General features: G+C 39.4%; 1 pseudogene; it reads left to right on the top strand.

Moving 5' to 3' along the window:
• Nucleotides 1–1866: 1866 nt before the first annotated feature.
• LOC147499965 (eukaryotic initiation factor 4A-III homolog B-like) lies at nt 1867–4564 on the top strand (annotated as a pseudogene).
• Nucleotides 4565–18090: the final 13526 nt, after the last annotated feature.

Genomic DNA, 18090 nt, shown 5'->3' with positions numbered 1-18090 from the left:
CTTCATTCACATTACTATATAACTTGTGTTTTACAGCATGAATTTGAAGTTACAAATGTCCACCAAGCACTAGCTCGCTCACATGCAGAAAAAAACTTTTGTACTAAGTTTAGATATGGAAAATGGGTCTTGAGAAAAGATATATTGAATAAGTTTGAGACCTTGAAGAACAAATTGCCGCGATGCCGGATGGCATTGATCCAAATCATTGGGGAACAGTTTGTACTATATGAGAACACTCCTGAAGTGATGACAAGAAATGCGAAGAATGGTGAGAATATAAAACTTAATGATTCTCGACATACACTTGGGCGGGATACGTATGCCAACATGTTGCATAAAATGGTAGGTGTCTTTCCATAAACTTTTAAATTTTGATCACGATATGCTAACAATTATTTACCAATGTACATGTAGAATCAACAAAATCCGGACAAGATACACGAATGGGTAGACAGCTGGAAAGCAGGACATGAACGTCGTAATGGAACTGTTTTGGAGAGCGCTCGAGCCCGTTATGTGAGTTTGCATTTCACTTGAGTTCCAACTATAATTTTGTTAAGTCTTTGGCATAGTATTTCCCTTTGTAAATGATGCACGAACTAGTGTGCAGGATGTTAGTTCATTACTTTGTTATTATAGACAATTTTTTCTCGACTGATTTACCTTAAGTTTGTACTAACTTGTTAGTTTTGAACTAATTTCCATGGAAAACACTATATAGGAATTGGTGGAGGCTGCTCAAAAGAAAAGAAAAAATGCAACTTCAAGTGGAGAGGGCAGTGCAACTCATCTTGATTTTGATAATGATTTAATTGACCCAAGTCTTAGGATGGACAAAAGGAATAGGACTCGTGGAATCAGCTCTAACCTCTCTAAGAAGCAATTAAAACGCATACAAATATTATGCGAAGGTGATGTTAGCACAAGCAAGGTCTTCATCAAATTCTGAATTTAAAGGGAGAAATGAGTGAGATGAAGTCCTCCATAGCTAGAGTTGAGGGTGTGTTGATGGTGAGTTTGCCTTAAATATTAAACTTATTGCTTTCATCATATATATAAATCTTAGTTTTGTCATTCATTTTGTCAGGATATGCTTAAGCTTGTAACCAACAATGGAATGTCGAATAGTCAACCGCCGTGTGGGGATACAACACCCGAAACCGATGTTGGTTCCAACTCAGTTCATCGTTCGTCTCAACAGAATTTAATGAATATGTTTGAATCTGCGAACCCTCCTGTGAACCCTCCTGCTGAAACGTTGAGTCCACCTCTTAAGGTTACCCTATTAGGTAGAGATGGTGTTCCGGTTGCTAGGGGGTATGTTATGACAACCACCGCTAATATTTGCCATGGCATGCAGAGTCGTCCTTGGAGGGGAGAAAAAGATCTACATCCAGGAAGTCTTGGTTCCCAATGCTCCTATTTATGATGGACCTCAATTTGGCTGCTCGGACCTTAGTGATTTTGTTGAAGGGGGGCCTTTGATTTGGCTTGAATCAAGGTTGCAGTATGAGTAATCTATTGTGTGGGATATGCAAACTTTATCTATTTTGGTTTTTTTAGTATGTTTTTTGTAAGTAATGGTAGGAGCCTTTTGCAAGATGTAAGAATGACATAACAAACTTGTGCACTATAACTTGTTATGATGGTATGATGGCTAGATGGTTTATAAGAATGTTATATTATGAAAGTTTTTTTGTTTTTTGCAGGTTGAAGAGATAACAACCCTATTTTTAACTCCGCCAGTGCAAAGTAATGAAAGTCTTTGCGCTGCCGGTCCCAAGCCCGGATAAAGGAGGAGGGAGAATGGTGGACAGTTTTGCGGTTATGCTCTGTTGGTTGATGCACTAGTTCGTTTTATCAATGGCGGTACCGGTATTATTTCATTTTCTCCATTGCAAATTCTTTTTTATTTATTCAAATGTAAATTCCTTTGTACAATTTGATCGATCATAATTTTTTCAAGGCAGTGCAGACCGCCTATTGCTTCTATTGCTTTCCATGCACAAGGGGAGCTTCTTGCTGTAGCATTGGGCCACAAGGTAATGGACTATTGCTGCTAGCAGTTCATTGTTTTACACACCATTATCTCTTGGATAGAAGTCCCTTACTTTGAGCTGTATCATAGCACAGCTTGTGGACCTTTTGTTCTTTCCGTCGTACATTTGACTTTGCAATTCTTTATCAATTGTACATATGGCACTACAATAGGAGGGGAGAAACTTCCTCACCAGCCATCATACTGAAGACACGACGTTCTCTTCGGGCTGTGCATTTTCATCCGCATGCTACTCCATTTTTATTAACCGCCGAGGTTGGTGTCCTCGTCCCATGTATTTGTTTATTACTTCATTTTCTTCCCCAGCTTGCTCCTAAATCCAATTATTTAATGAACTCAGGTCAATGATCTTGACTCTCTAGATTCTCCCATGACTCTAGCAACATCGCGCCGGGTTACTTGCACTATCCTCCCCGGCCAGATATTTTGCTAATGTGCATTCCGGGTGTTCGTTCAATCACGGAAGCTAAAGCAACTCCCATTCCTTTCCCTTTCTTGTTCGGCCTACTTTTGCAAGAGATGGAGGACAGGTTATGCAGCATGCTTTTGTAGCTCTTGGTTCAAGTAGCACTCCACCGGATAGTGCAATCTATTTCCCTACCATGGCTGCAACCCTTCTTCCCCTTTCGAAACAACACCACCCGTCGAAACGGACCAGACGACGAGACCTTAGTATTTCAAACCACACATATATAGAATCGAACCAATTTCAACTTTCGATAAAATGGGAATTAACAACGACCTCCTACGTGGAATCTACCACCATGGGTTTGAAAAACCCTCGGCCATTCAACGAGAGCAGTTTTACCTATAATTGAAGGTCGCGGACGTCATTGCTCAAGCCCAACTGTAATGGAAAAACTTCTATGATTGGTATCGTTGCTTGTCAGATGGTTGATACTTCCTCCAGAGAGTAATAATAATTTACTTTCTTGCCCTTGCTTGCCAATTTCTTTTCTTTTTAGTATGTGTTTAATTGTTATTTTGTTTACAGGGTACAAGTGTTGATATTGTCACCTACTAGAGAACTAGCTTCATAGACTGAGAAGACTATATTGGCACTTGGTGATTATATGAGTATTTAAGTACATGGATGTATTGGAGGGAAAAGTATGGGTGAAGATATAAGGAAACTTGAGTATGGTGTTCATGTTGTTTTCGAACTCCTCGGTAGAGTTTGTGTATGATTAAAGAGGACGCTACTTTTAAGGACTAGAGCTATTAAACTATTGGTTCTTGTGAGTTTTCGTTCCTTTTTTCTACTAGAATTAGTTGAGTTGGTTAGAGTCGGGTTATTTATTGTAATTTTTTATGTTGAGACAGGGATGAATCGATGAGATGTTGAGCGAGAGGGTTTAAAGATCAAATTTATGTCGCTTACAGATATCTTCCACCGAGCTTGAGGTAATTAGTAGGTCTTCTTGTCTTGCTTTGATAAGAAACCTTAATAGAAGTGGCGACTTAACGCCTTAGCTACTTAGTCATGCTATAGTCGGTTTGTGTAGATGTTTGATATTTTATAGCCTAATATGTCATTGTATCTTGGATTATTTAATGTATTACACAAACCACTTCATATGGTCTATATTGGAATGCCATAGTCTTGTAGTGCCCTTAGTGGTGAAAGGATTTTTCTTGCTGATCACCTTTCAATACCCATTCCTTGTCGGCATACCATATATCTATAATGAGCTCTTAAGGTTTAGATCCAAAATCCTATTACAAAGTTGCAGTTAGTTACTCATGAAATGGCACTTGTGTATATGCAGGTCATCTTGATCTCTGCAACCCTTCCACATGAAATTTTGGAAATGACAATTATGACAGATCCTGTTAGGATCCTTGTGAAACGTGATGAGCTAACTTTGGAGGTATTTGTTTTTTTCTTGTGGAATTGATCTACTTTACGAGGGCAGCCTTTTCATCTTTATGGCATACTAAGTTTGTTGCTTGTCTTTGTTTAATAACAGGGAATCAAACAGTTCTTTGTTGCTGTTGAGAAAGAACAGTGGAAGTTTGATACCTTGTGCGATCTCTATGACACTGTTACAATCACCCAGGCTGTCATTTTCTGCAATACAAAACGAAAGGTGAAATTAACTATTTGATCTTATATATGTATAATGGGAATGAATATTTGGGATACTTACGTGGAGAAGAGTTTAAGGGATATTTTTTGTGGTCATCTTCCCATATGGGCGACCATACTCATTAACAAGTTGGCATATCTCAAAACTATTTGTACCCAATGACTACAAAATTGACAATTTTTTGAGCGTTGGATAGAATGTAAGCTTGGACATACCTTTAGGAGGCTAGAATTATTTAAATGGATTGATAGTTGTCTCCATGATTTTATATTACTTTACATGGATACATTACTTACCCTAGATGTGGTTGATATTTTAATGTCACTTACCCTAGATACATTCTTTTTGCGGGAGAGTTTTTAAAGGAGGCCAAGCTTTTCATTGAGGATGGTGTCCACTCACAGAGTCTTATACGTAGTTTTATTTTGCTTCAATTTGGTAAGGAATTTGGATCTTTTGGTTTGATTGGATGGATATGTTCATGACAAATTGTTCTAGAAGTCATGAGTTTGCTACTTGTATTTCAGACAATTAGCAAAATTAAGGAACTTGCTGTGAGTATTGAGGGGAAAAGTATGGAAGAAAAGAAGTGTTTGTTGGCAAAGTGTGCTGCTACCACACTCTCTTCAAAGCTGATCGATTGGTGGTGAAAAAGAATTTTTCGCTTCTATGGTTGTGGACTCAGTTATTTCAATTGGCAACGATGATACATTGTTTATTGTATTCTTGTATTCATTGTTTATTGTATGTTTAGCTGGTCTCGCTACAAAATATGAGAAATTATTATTTTTTTATTAGCAACCAATTAGCAACGGTTTATAACCGTTGCAAACGAATTTTAAATTATTATTTTTTAAATTAACTAACAACTTTGCAACGGTTAAAAACCGTTGGTAATATTTTTAACAAATTACTAACGCTTAAAAAGCGTTTGTGAAATAAAAAACCGTTGCAAAGGTTTAAAATTTGTGCACGAAATAGTTATAATAAGCATTGGAAATTTCTGTTTACAACGCTTATTAACCGTTGCAAATATTTCCAACACTTTACCCACGCCATATTTGCAACTCTTAAAAGCGTTGCGAAAATTATTAGCAACGCTTTTTTGCCGTTGCAAATAGCCTATTATGGTGTAGTGTTCCTTATGGCTGTCATCCAGAGATATGTGATCAAGCAGGCAAGATGCAATCTTACTCGACTTGAAGCCGACATCAGTTCGCTTCACAGTTCGTTGCACCCTCTGGTCGTCCACGTACACCACTAGGCGCTCCAAATCATCATCAGCCATAACAGACTTCCCACTCACCTTACTCGGGGCCTTCAACTTTGCTGACGAGATGGGCTCTCGGGACGCTGGGGGTGAACTCTGACCGACCCCAAAGGTCTCCAGATCTAAGAGTGGTGCAGGCCTCAACTTGGAACTACGAGTTGCCTTACCACCAACTCATTCACCACCAGACACGCCCCCAGCACCGGAGTTATCCCCAAGCACATGCCTCGCAGCCTTGACAACCTTGGCACGTCCTGCTCAGTCATATCAGCATTTCTCTTCAACGAGCTGCTTCGCTCGCGAGGCTTGGAGACCATCTCATCCAACTCTAAAGGAGAGCTACTAGACCCCCCCTTCAGGTCGCCCACTCGACCCACCAACCCCCGAGGCACCAGCACCTCCAGTGGGTCGCTTAGGGCCAGCACGACTTCGGTTCCTGTCCTCCCTTATCACCAGTTCGCTCTTACGCTTCTCCATCGCTGCTTCACTAAGCTAGTTTGACCCCGAGCCCTTTTCTTTTGATCCCTCCTCTTCTCCCTAACCACGCGACCTCCTCTCTCCACAAAGAAATGTGTGACCTCAAGTAGTTTCGCCCGTTTATAAGCTCGAGTTAACTTCGCAAACTTCTCTATTTCCCCCCGTTTAGTTCGCTTCTTTATAACGAGCTCTACAAAAACAGCAAAGACCCAAGTCAGTTAAAATATCAATAATCCAAACGTCAAAACAACAGAACAATACACTCCTACCCACCAGCAAAATTGCAAACCCTAGTTTGCAAACTACATCCTCTAGCACAGAAGTTTCCAACTAACAGCAACGGCCTTCTCTCCCAAGCCTCATTGCTTACACGATCCATCACGCTAGATTTTCCCGTCAAAGTTTGCAAGCTAAAGTTGAAAGCACGAGATCGCTTTACCGTGTAATGCTCAATAATGTCAGTATTCACCACTCACATTCAGTAGATCAAACACTTTAAACAGCTGCCAAGTATTACCCACAAACTGGCAGGGGGATTTCCAATAGAAGTTCAAAAAGTTGCAAGTCATCTTCGAGAACGGTATCCTCATACCAGCCCTCAGTTGCCCCTCGCAGACTATTATCCCGTAGTTCGGTAATGTGTACATCTCACTAAGCACCTTTACGGTCTTCTCCAGTTCGTGTATCTCCAGGTTGCCCCCTGGATACCGTAAACTTCCCACAGATCAGCGAAAGCTTTCGTGGTATGTTTATTTACAGCCCTAGGAGGCAACCCACTCAAGGACGACCCCTTATCACGACCTGAAGTACTAGCTACAGCAGCAACAGCTTCAGATCGTACTTCCTCCTCCACATCCTCACTCCCAAATCCCTCTGACTCCCCCCTCTCCTCCTCCATTTCACCATAACTCAGTGACACTTCCCGAATCTCTTCAGATTGAGTATTGTCAGAGTCAAACATGTCACTTTTTCTTAGTGGTTACTAATGCTAGACCAGAAAAGCTAAAGTCGACCTACTAAACGAACGAAACAAGCAAGAACAGAAGAAAAAATAAGATCAACAATGGCGGAAGCACTAACCTGAGGAGTTCTAGTCTCTGCATTTCTGGAAACAAAACAAAAAGTGGCTTTTCGGATCTCCAAAAGTTGGTTTATACAACCGCTCCTCCAGTTCCCAATACATTATGATTACAACCTAAGCCCTAGTCCGCACACATCTACCAAAGACCGGCCTGTCTTTTCAAGATTCCGGAAAAAGCGGCGACACGTTTCATCACCAACTGCTAAGATTCTCTCACGTGCCAACCACGTGCCAGCTATCACTCCACATCAGTTCGTCATACAACATGAGTCGACTTCCATAGTACGGTGGGTATTTCCATTCACGCCAGTCCGCTTCTTCACTCATGCTCAACACGCGCCACCATTTTCTCTCAGCAGATCGCTTCAATGTACAGCACGACCTACTGAGAGGGGGCTGTGTGAGGGAGTGATATTCTCATTTAGGAATATCAAGCATGTGTCCAGCATAGCGGAAATACCACACTTCCCCAAGCTACATTCAGAGCGACCTACATCATCAGCTCATACCCCTGAGCTACGAGATCGCTCCAGAACAAATCGATTCGCACATCCTCATGCAGAGCATTCTGATCCTTGACACAGCATATCTTCTAGAAGCAATCATTGCCAAGGCCGTACTTACACATGCTGTCTCCGCAAATTACGAACCACTGCAACCACTCACCATCATTACAAAATTTCTACCAACACCATTCCAATACTCATTCTCAATCTCAACCATACATTTGTGCTTGTCAGTACACGTGTTGGATAGAGAACCACATCCACCAGCTATAAATACCTCCCATATGAACTATGCCAGACATGATTCTTCTCTCCCCCCAGAATCGAGAGATAGATACGTAGGCAGTTCGCTCAACAACGAACTCGGTATTTCCCATTTCTAAACCCCTTCTCCTCCTCCTCCATATTTGTAAGGGATAACCAAAACCCTCCTTTACAAGTGGTATGTAGATCCTTACTATGCAGATGCTTTGATTGTCAAAAGAATTTAGTGGGTTATTATGGAACTTTAAATGAGACTTGTTTAGGGAATAAATTTGAACTTCCTATAACATGCTTCCTATTGTTCTCAATTTCTGATGATATTACTGATAAAATGATATTAGACAGTTGGTCTCTTAATGACCTAATTTTGATAGTGGGTTTAGTGTGGACTTATATATTCCATTGTAACCATTTTTGGTGGGATATACACATACCGGCATAATGTGTGGAAATAATTGGACTTCAATACTTTCGGCGGACTAGTAGATGGTGAGGTTTCCCAAGAGCTACTTTCTAGACCTACTATTGTGACTCGTTATTTGGATACCATTGGCTTGCATTGCAATATGCACTCACACATATCTCTTTGTAAATCAATGGTTATCATTAGTAGGTCGATTAAGTAGGTCAATTAGTAGGTCACTGTATGCCAAAAATCTGGTTGGTCGCGATTTCCCTGAGATTCAGGTCTCAACATTATATGGAAACCTTTGTGTAAATGACATCCCACCAGTCACGTGATGTGCACGAGACTCACATACAATGACTCCCCCAATATAATGTGACCCCCAGACATACGAGTGCCTGGCCTTCACACTCGCAAACAACTCCAAACACTCGCCATATCAAAAGACTCATACTCAACACCCCAACGAGCACCCAACGACTCGTCACTCGACTTTATCTCGTGACGTCATAACTTGCTACTGTCATCATTACTAACTTTATCCTTAAGCCATTTTTTCGTCGTAATATATATATACCATTATAGACATCAACCATCATTACACCCTATGCCAACTCAGATAAACCTAAATACTGCCTACACTTACTACATGCATGCTTTTCATGGACACATGTTATTTATCCCGACCGCACATCTATACTCTTCTGTACACGTGTCGCATTTGATGCAAGCTCCTAATCCCTATAAAAGTTACCCTTAAGAACTACATGTGGCTTAATTCTAGTCTGGTTAATGAATCCTAACCTGAGTTACTGACTCTCCATCCACTCACAACTATCTCCCAAGATACAAACTAGATTCGTAGGCATCTTCATCCACATGAAAATCAACCATTAACACCAAACAAAATCATTCCATTTTCACTATCCTAACTTAAGAGCTAAGTCTTAACTTTGGTGTAAATTTAGACATTTACACTCTGTATATATCCTACCATGGGAAAACCCTTTCTTGAATTGTGGGTGATGAAAGAGTATGGGGTGCAAAAGGAGGGTCGTGGACTAAGCAGTTCATCATAAAAACGGAAGTCGATCTTTGGTTCACAAAACCAAGATGCTTTGTAAACGAAGGTGGAACTCTAGTACTACACAACACATCCGAAGTTGTGTTACATTGATCTAAAAGTGAAAATTTGACGGGACAACCTCTCACTCTTACTTATTCTTCGTCGTTTGGAGCAGAAAATTGTTTTCCGGGTGAAACAACATACATAGAGAGCCTTGTTTCTGTACATTGACAATCAAGCAGTGGGGTGATATTTGCTATTTTGTGGCTATGACGCTCCTAATTGTGGCTCTTCTTTTGTGCACCACTCTCACTTGTTAGAACAATAAATTCATTTTGGGTATTTGACTTAAGACAAGTCTAGCATCCATGCTAAAGAACTTGGTGCTTGTAGCGTGGCTAGTAACAATAATAGTAACGACCTCTCAAGATCGTTAAATTTGGTTCGTTAACTTATGCAAAATCTAGCTGCAAAGTTTTAGGAACTGATTAAATTCCCTTTGGACTTTCCACATCATGTTTCCCTTCCAAACAGAAATATTTGCGCCAACACAGGGCGGTGTTATTTGATATGCAAAATTTTCAGATCAAAAGTTTCAAATGAAAATTTATACATATTCACTAAAAGTTTTGCCCCATTGTTGGAAAATAGCATTGACACGTGCCGATACTTGACTTTGGCGGCATCAATTGCTAATGGCTACCGTTTTTCTAGGTTACAACCATACAATACAAAAAGCGACTAACAATGTGCTAATCTCTACTATTCCTTACAAAAACCATATTGTACAGGAGCTGACTAATAAAATGAGAATTGAACTCAAAATTATAAAATGAGAAATTTCATTCTTGATTATTTCAGAAGCAAGACTTGTTTATATAGTACTGTTTTGACGGTTACAAATGACAGCTGTCTAGATATTACTCTAACTAACTAAGCTGACATGGCAAAGTCTTTAGTCTTCATTCAATTTACTATCATCCTTTGATTCTCTGTCTTTACCCTCCCTCAAGCTGAAGGGTGCTTGGCATACTGAAAGCTTGGAAATTAAGAATTGAAATCGAGCAGTAGATAGACCTTTGGTGAAGATATCAGCAGTTTGATCTTCAGTACACACATACTTTATGTCCAAAAGCTTGTTAGTGACTAATTCTCGGACATAGTGGTAATCCACTTCAACATGTTTTGTACGAGCATGAAATATTGGATTGTTGGACAGAGAGATAGCACTGATGTTGTCACACCATAGTAAAGGAGGATGCTTGATAGGAATATGAAGATCTTTCAAAAGAATACACGTCCAATATATTTCTGCTGCTGTGTAAGCCAAGCTTCTATATTCTGACTCAGTACTTGACCTTGAAACAGTGGTTTGTTTCTTTGCACACCATGAGACTAAATTGTTGCCATAGTATATGCAAAAACCGGTTATTACTTCCTTAAATGCGTGGGACAACCGGCCCTAGTCGGCTTCGAGAATCTTTGTGATAAGATTGGAGCCTTTGGTGAAGTAGATTCCTTTATCAACAGTCCCTTTCAAATATCTAAGTACTTTTTTAGCAGCAATGAGATGATTGGTTGTTGGAGCATGCATATACTGACAAATCTGATTTACAGAAAATGAGATGTCTAGTCTCGTCCATGTTAAGTATTGAAGTGCACCAACAATAGACCTATATTCACTTGGATCAAAAAGTAAGTCACCACTGTATGGATCAAGCTTTACAGTTGTAGAATAAGGTGTTGAACAACTTTTAGCTCCAATCATCTTTGATCTTTCCAAGAGATCGTAAGTGTACTTTGTTTGAGATAAGAACAAACCATTTGAATTTCTCTTCACCTCCATGACCAAGAAGTAACTAACTGAGCCAAGATCTTTCATTGCAAAGGTTTCACTAAGCTGTTGAATAAGAGATGCAGAGTAAACTAAAGAGCTACTTGTTAGGAGAATATCATCAACATAGACCAATATATACGTTGTAGATTGAGGATGTATTCTGACAAATAGAGAAGGATCAGCATTTGCAGTAGTAAAGCCAAGAGATAGTAAAGCTTTTACTAGTTCCTCATACCAAACACGAGGTGCTTGTTTCAGCCCATAGAGACTCTTCAGAAGTTTGCACACATAATGAGGTTTTTCTTGATCAATAAAACCTTGTGGCTGTGTCATATATACATCTTCTTTGAGATGTCCATGCAGAAATGCATTTGTGACATCTAGTTGTCTAACATCCCAATCTCGTTGAACTGCTATAGAAAGAATCATTCGAATTGTGGCTGGCTTAGCCACTGGACTAAAGGTTTCACCAAAGTCAATTTCAGCTTTTTGATGAAAACCTTTTGCAACTAGCCTAGCTTTGAACTTATCTATGCTGCCATCTGATTTCTGTTTCAACCTAAAAACCCACTTGTGCTCAACAACATTCTGTGAGTCTTGTGGAGGAACTAAAATCCGAGTTTTTGTTTTAATGAGTGCATTAAACTCTGTAGCCATGGCTGATCTCCAATTAGGGTCTTTGACTGCTTGTTTGAAGGTGGTTGGAGTGGGTGGTAAATTTTGCAGAGAAGTGGAAAGTACAAGGGGAAGAACATGTTTTGTGGCATAAAAGGTTTTAGGCTTGATAATTCCATTTTTGGATCGTGTTTTCATGTTATGAGTATTAAAAGAGTCTGTAGATGGATTTATACTTGAAGAATTAGGCACATAATTGACTGTTTTAGGAATGGAAGAAGTAGATTCTAAAGCGGTTGAAGAAGATTCATGAACTGATGATGGAATATCAATATGAACAGAATGAGAATGATGAGATTTCTGAAAGAAATTTGGAAGTTGAGATGAAGATGAGTTGTCTGATAGAAAAACTGATGAAGTATTTGACTTGTAAGGAAATTCAAATTCATTGAAAACTACATGCCTTGAGACAAAAACTCTTCCTGTAAGAGGTTCAAGGCATCTATAGCCTTTATGTGACATGCTATATCCTATAAACACACAATGATGACTCCTCAAATCAAATTTATTTTGTGTGTATGGCCTAAGCCATGGAAAACAGCTGCATCCATATGATTTTAGAAACAAGTAATCAGGAGATTGATTGAACAATTTTTGCCAGGGGGAAAAATTATGAAGAGATGGAGATGGAAGTCTATTGATAAGAAATGCAGATGTAATAATTACTTCAAGCCAGTATTTTATTGGAAGATTGGATTGAGCAAGTAGAGTTCTAGTCATATCAAGCAAATGTCGATGTTTTCTTTCTACTACTCCATTTTGCTCTGGAGTGTAGGCACAAGAGAATTGATGACATTCCAAAATGAGCAAGAAAAGTTTGAAAAGTATGACCAGTGAACTCTCCACCACAGTCTGTTCTAACACATTTTATTTTGAAATTTAGTTGATTTTGAATGGATGATTTGAATGATACAAAAACAGTATAAAAATCTGATTTAGACATCAAAGGAATAATTCAACAAAATCTACTAAAATCATCAACAATAGTTGCAAAGTATTTAAAACCACTGATAGAACAAAAAGGAGCAGGGCCCCACAAATCTATATGAAGAAGTTGTAAAGGACATGTAGATTTACAAGTGGAAGCATGAAAATGAAGCTTATGGCTTTTGCCTAGCTGACAATCATTACAGAAAGAAGAAGCTTTATTAGAGTGTTGTACAAGCAATTTGTTGTTGCTCAACACTTGATGTAGCACTTGAGCAGAGGGGTGTCCCAGCCTTTGGTGCCAGACAGAAAAAGGTGCTTTGTGACTCATGAAAACTGATGGAGAGGACGAGGAAGTGTTGAACTTGAAAGGATAGAGTCCTTTTTCAGTATGGGCTTTGAAAAGGATCCTCTGTGAAGCATTGTCCTTGACAATGAAACCATCAGAGTGAAATATGAGTGAGCAATTGTTGTCAGTCACAAATTTATGGACAGAAAGTAAGTTGTGTGTCATTTGGGGAACATGAAGTATATTATGCATATTAAAAGATGACGCAGAATTTGTAGGACAAAAAATTGAAGAGCCAGTGTTTAGAATATTCAGACCTTGTCCATTGCCAACCAACACTTTATCCTTCCCTTTATATGATGCAGGAGATGAAATATTAGAGATATCAGGTGTAATGTGATGAGATGCTCCTATATCGGCATATTAGTTTGGAGCTGAGCCAGAACTTGAAGCATTCCAGTCATGAGAAACATAATTTGCAGTAGGAAAATCAGAAGCATAACTGTTGTTGCTGGATTCAAAAGAAGATTGAGAATTGAGATTAGGCCCATATTGTGATTCTGGATATTGTGAAGAGTCATGAACTGTGGCCATCATTGCCAATGTTGCTGGAGGAATTCTGCCTGCAAATGAGTGACTCATCCTATGATGACAGTCTATAGCCAAGTGACCAGTCTTTCCACATACTTGACAAATAGGCATGTTGCCTTGAGTGTTGTAATTAATGTTAGGATTTGAACCTCAGTAGTTGTTGTTTCTTCCTTGATTCTTTGGTATTTCCTTTGTAATTGCTCATCGCTACCTCTATAATTTCCATTATCGTTCCTTCCTCCATTGCTATACCCTCCATTGCTATTATGATTGTAATAACCAAGCAGTTGTTCGATAATTTCCTCTATTGTGTTGATAATTTCCTCTTTTGAGTACCTACATTATACTCCCTTGTACTTGCAAAAGCATGTGAGCTATTATCATTTATTTGCATTGACTTATTAAGGTCTTCAATAGACAATTCTTCACTTAAAATTAAAGCGGCACCATGCAATTCATCCGATGTAACTTGATCTCTTCTTCGACTCGAATTGAAGTGGTGAATGGTTTGTATTCACTTTGAAGACCTTGTAGTGTTTGAAACACTAAATCAAGATTCAGAATCGGTGCTCGGCTTCAACAAGCAAATCAGCAATTTGTTTTATATTCGAAGATACATAGCCATGTTACGGTTTCCCCTTCTTCACGTGTTTGAAGTCTTGTCTTCAACTGTGCAACATGTGCCTGTGAAATAGTTGCAAATCGCCTTTCTAGAGTAATCCACAAATCCCTTGCAGTTGAACTTCCAACAACATACGGGAGAAGCTCAAGAGAAAGAGTAGCATTAAGCCAAATCAATAAAATTTGGTCTCTTCTATTCCATTCATTAAAAATAGGATTAACCTGATTATTTCCTCTCGAATCAACTAAAAACTGAGGCGGGCAAGGTTCAGAACCATCAATAATTCCAACAAGATTAAAAATCTTCAAGAAAGGAATGAAAACAGACTTCCAAAGAATATAGTTTTCTCTATTGAGTTTGACAGTGATGAAATTTGATATGTTCTGCATCGCTAGGGATGGATTTTGAACAAATGTTGAAGAATCAAGGTTATTCATCGGAGATTGATTGTTGAATGGGTTTTGATTTGTAGATGGGTTTTGATTTTGATTCGTTGACAGGTTTTGATTTTGATTTGTTGATAGGTTTTGGTTTTGATTCATTGACAAGTTTTGATTTGCTGATGGATTTTGGTTTTGATTGTTTCGAGCCATTTACTCGTTCTTGGAAATCAATTGAAGAACAGAGATTGAAGAACAGAAAGATATTTAGTTGAATTGGGTAAACCTAATTTGCGTTTAGCAAGCTTTGATGAGAGATTTTAATGGCGGATCGATTTCTTCGCCGTTAAGCTTTTGCGCTCTGATACCATAATAAAATGAGAATTGAACTCAAAATTATAAAATGAGAAATTTCATTCTTGATTATTACAGAAACAAGACTTGTTTATATAGTACTGTTTTGATGGTTACAAATGATACCGCCTAGATATTACTCTAACTAACTGTTCGACATGGCAAAGTCTTGATCTTCATTCAATTTACTATCATCCTTTGATTCTCTGTCTTTCTTGACTAGTTCATGCGGAGGGTTCTGCTTTGCTACTATGACATGAAGTCATGAATACGCATACGACAAGTGACTTGCCACGATGCTCTAGTAGTCTAGTTAAATTGATTTGTGCCATTGGAGATCTTCACTAACCATTTTTAACATCCTTACCATTCGCGGTAACCACTCCTACTTTTGTTCAGTGTTAACGTACAAGGAGATAATTGAACCACTTGAATACTTGATTGCTATATATGTTTGTCGACTACGCCCTAGTGGCCGGGGAAAAGGAAAATCCTAAATGGCTCTAGATTTTCACCATATTGAAGGAGGTTTAACACAATTGACATTTTAATTTTAACTTGTGGTTTTTTCGAGAATGATGTTACCCTCAAACTCCTCAACCGTTGCTTGTCGAATGCCTGAATTCCAAACCTTGTCAGGAAAACGAAGATGCTTTCTAATTCCTGTCAGTACCTTTCGGGAGATTAGGGATTTCCAATTCCTGTCATTTGCATATAAGATCACATCAAAGATCTGAACGATCCATTCAGATCCATAACCATAAGTCTCATTCATTAACTGAACAACTGCAACTGCTTGATCCAGCTAACTCAGCAATGCCAAATCTCTCTCACCATATGACAACAAATTCTGTTCAGGGAAGCACTTGCACTACTTCCTTCACTCTCAGCCGCCTTGAACCTAACCGCAGCAAATCAACCAAAACGTGCTCTATTCCTCCTTCCACGTACTTCCCATGCAAATCCAAAACCCATCTATAAACACCCGTTAGTCCATCACTCCCACTTGACACAAGCCCAGCACTTACTTTTCGCAAAACTACTGAAGCAATGGCTCGTTTGACATCCACAGCTGCTCTTCTAGCAATGGCAGAGGCATCCATGTATCAATCCATCGTCACGACAACTGACGTTGATGATGAGCCAAATACATATCAATCAGAAAGGTGTCTTAGGCAGCTCGGACATATGAGGATGGATGCCTGCAGGCGATACTTGCAACCATAAATGTTAGTACCAAGAGGCCATATGGGAAGTACTCTACAAAGGTGTTGCGAAGAGTTGGAAAATGTGAATCAGGAGTGTAGGTGTGAGGCCCTCAGACAAACTTTGCAGACTGTAAGAGGATACCAGGGCCAAGGAGGGCAACAGATGCAAGAGGTGATGAGGAGGGGCAGAGCAGCTTCCCAACATGTGTGGCATGCAGCAGCCACACTACTGTCAGATCCGTCAACATAGATACTAGATAAGGGGATGAACCCATTTTGTAAGTGTTGCCATTAAAAAAAGGCGCCCTTGTGGGTCTAGCTTTCTGAACTTGGGGTAAAAGCTACGAAAATCATAGTCGTGTTTATTGCACGCTTTAGCAAAGTATGAAGAAATAAAGTCGAGGGTTATTTCGTTTCTTTTCTCTGAAACTAGTTTTCGGATATGTAGTATTCCAGTAATTAACATCTGTGTAGCAAACTTCAACTTGCTCAACAGATAGCGCGCATGGTCGAGCATCGTGCTGGTAGTGTGCTATTGAGATTTGAAACTCTGTATGCCATAACATGCAAATGGATAATTGATCATGATCATACTTTCCCTCCAGAGTAATTTCAGATATCAAATCTTTAAAATCAGTTTAGTTAACTCTGAGTAACCCTCTCTTGTCCTCCTTTTAGTTTCCCCAAGTGTAAAGAAAAGTTGGAAATAACGAAGGGTATACCAGAAAAAGCAAAGGAAACATAATCCAGCGTCCAGTGCTCGGATCTCTAAAAAACGTTGAACTTTGTTGCCAGTTTACAGATACATATATTTTTTTTCGATATAAGCCGACTTAGATTAGATAAAACCACCTAAAGGTGAACAGGAAAACAATTCTGATCAAGCATACACTTCGGAAGATAAGACCCACCCAGCTGATGGTTAGCCCATTTTGCTAGGGCGTCTGCATCCCCATTAAAAGTCCTACTTCTCCAAACAAAAGAACATGAATTCAAACCCAGAATGTTATATGATATAGAGGTCTTCAGCGTCTCTAGGAACCAAGGGCAGTCATCTCCTTGGAGCGCTTTGATCACTTCCCGATTGTCACCTTCCAAAACATAATTGCTATGTCCCAGCTGTTTAGCCAACAGAGCTACCACTTCAGCTGCAACCATCTCTGCTTCCCCTGACTCCCTAGCCTTGAATCTCCTTACTGCAGCTCCAACTATATCCCCCTTCACAGCATCGGCGATTGCTCATTGCCCCCATCCCTGTGTTCCTGCAGAAAGATGCATCAAATCTCATCACTATACAATCATTTGGTATAATAGGAAACATATTATTCAAATAATATTCAGAGAGAGAAGGTTCTAGAGGGTTTAGAGAAGCTTCTCTGAAAGCCTCGAAGCACTTGTCTGCCAATCCTTTGCTCAGTCTGATGATGCGATCCCTATTTGCCTTCCTGTGTTCAAATTTGGCTTTATTTCTAGCTTTCCAAATATGTTGGATTAGGTACATGATGTGTGTCCCAGCCAAGGCTATCTCACTGTTTTTGCTATGGCACCAGGACAGGAACATATCAATTCTTTCCCTCAAGTCTTGGTGTTGCTGGAAGTGATTGATTCGCAATCCCACTTGTGAGCTAAACCATACTGCTCTAGTCCAGTCACAATTGAAGAATAAGTGCTCAGCTGTCTCAAGCTTTTTGTAACAAAAAGGGCATGTGAAATCCCCTTTCATATTTTTTTCAGCCAGCCTGTCTCCTAGAGGGAGCACATTCATATACACTTTCCAGACAAACATCTGGATATAGGCAGGCAGAGGGGTTTTCCATATTTGTTTAAGAGCTATGCAGTTCATACCAGAACTTTGCCCCATCTCAGAGTTTTTATTTCCCCTCAGAAAATCATAGACAGACTTAACAGTGAGTTTTCCAAACCTTTCCATAGCCCATATCATTTTATCAGCTATTGCCCCCTCTGGTCTGACAACAATCTCTTGA

Source organism: Coptis chinensis, chromosome 5 (genome assembly GCF_015680905.1).
Source record: "Coptis chinensis isolate HL-2020 chromosome 5, ASM1568090v1, whole genome shotgun sequence".
Lineage (NCBI taxonomy): Eukaryota > Viridiplantae > Streptophyta > Magnoliopsida > Ranunculales > Ranunculaceae > Coptis > Coptis chinensis.
The sequence above is the reverse complement of the archived record's forward strand: the minus strand, read 5'-3'. Positions and strand labels throughout refer to the sequence as shown.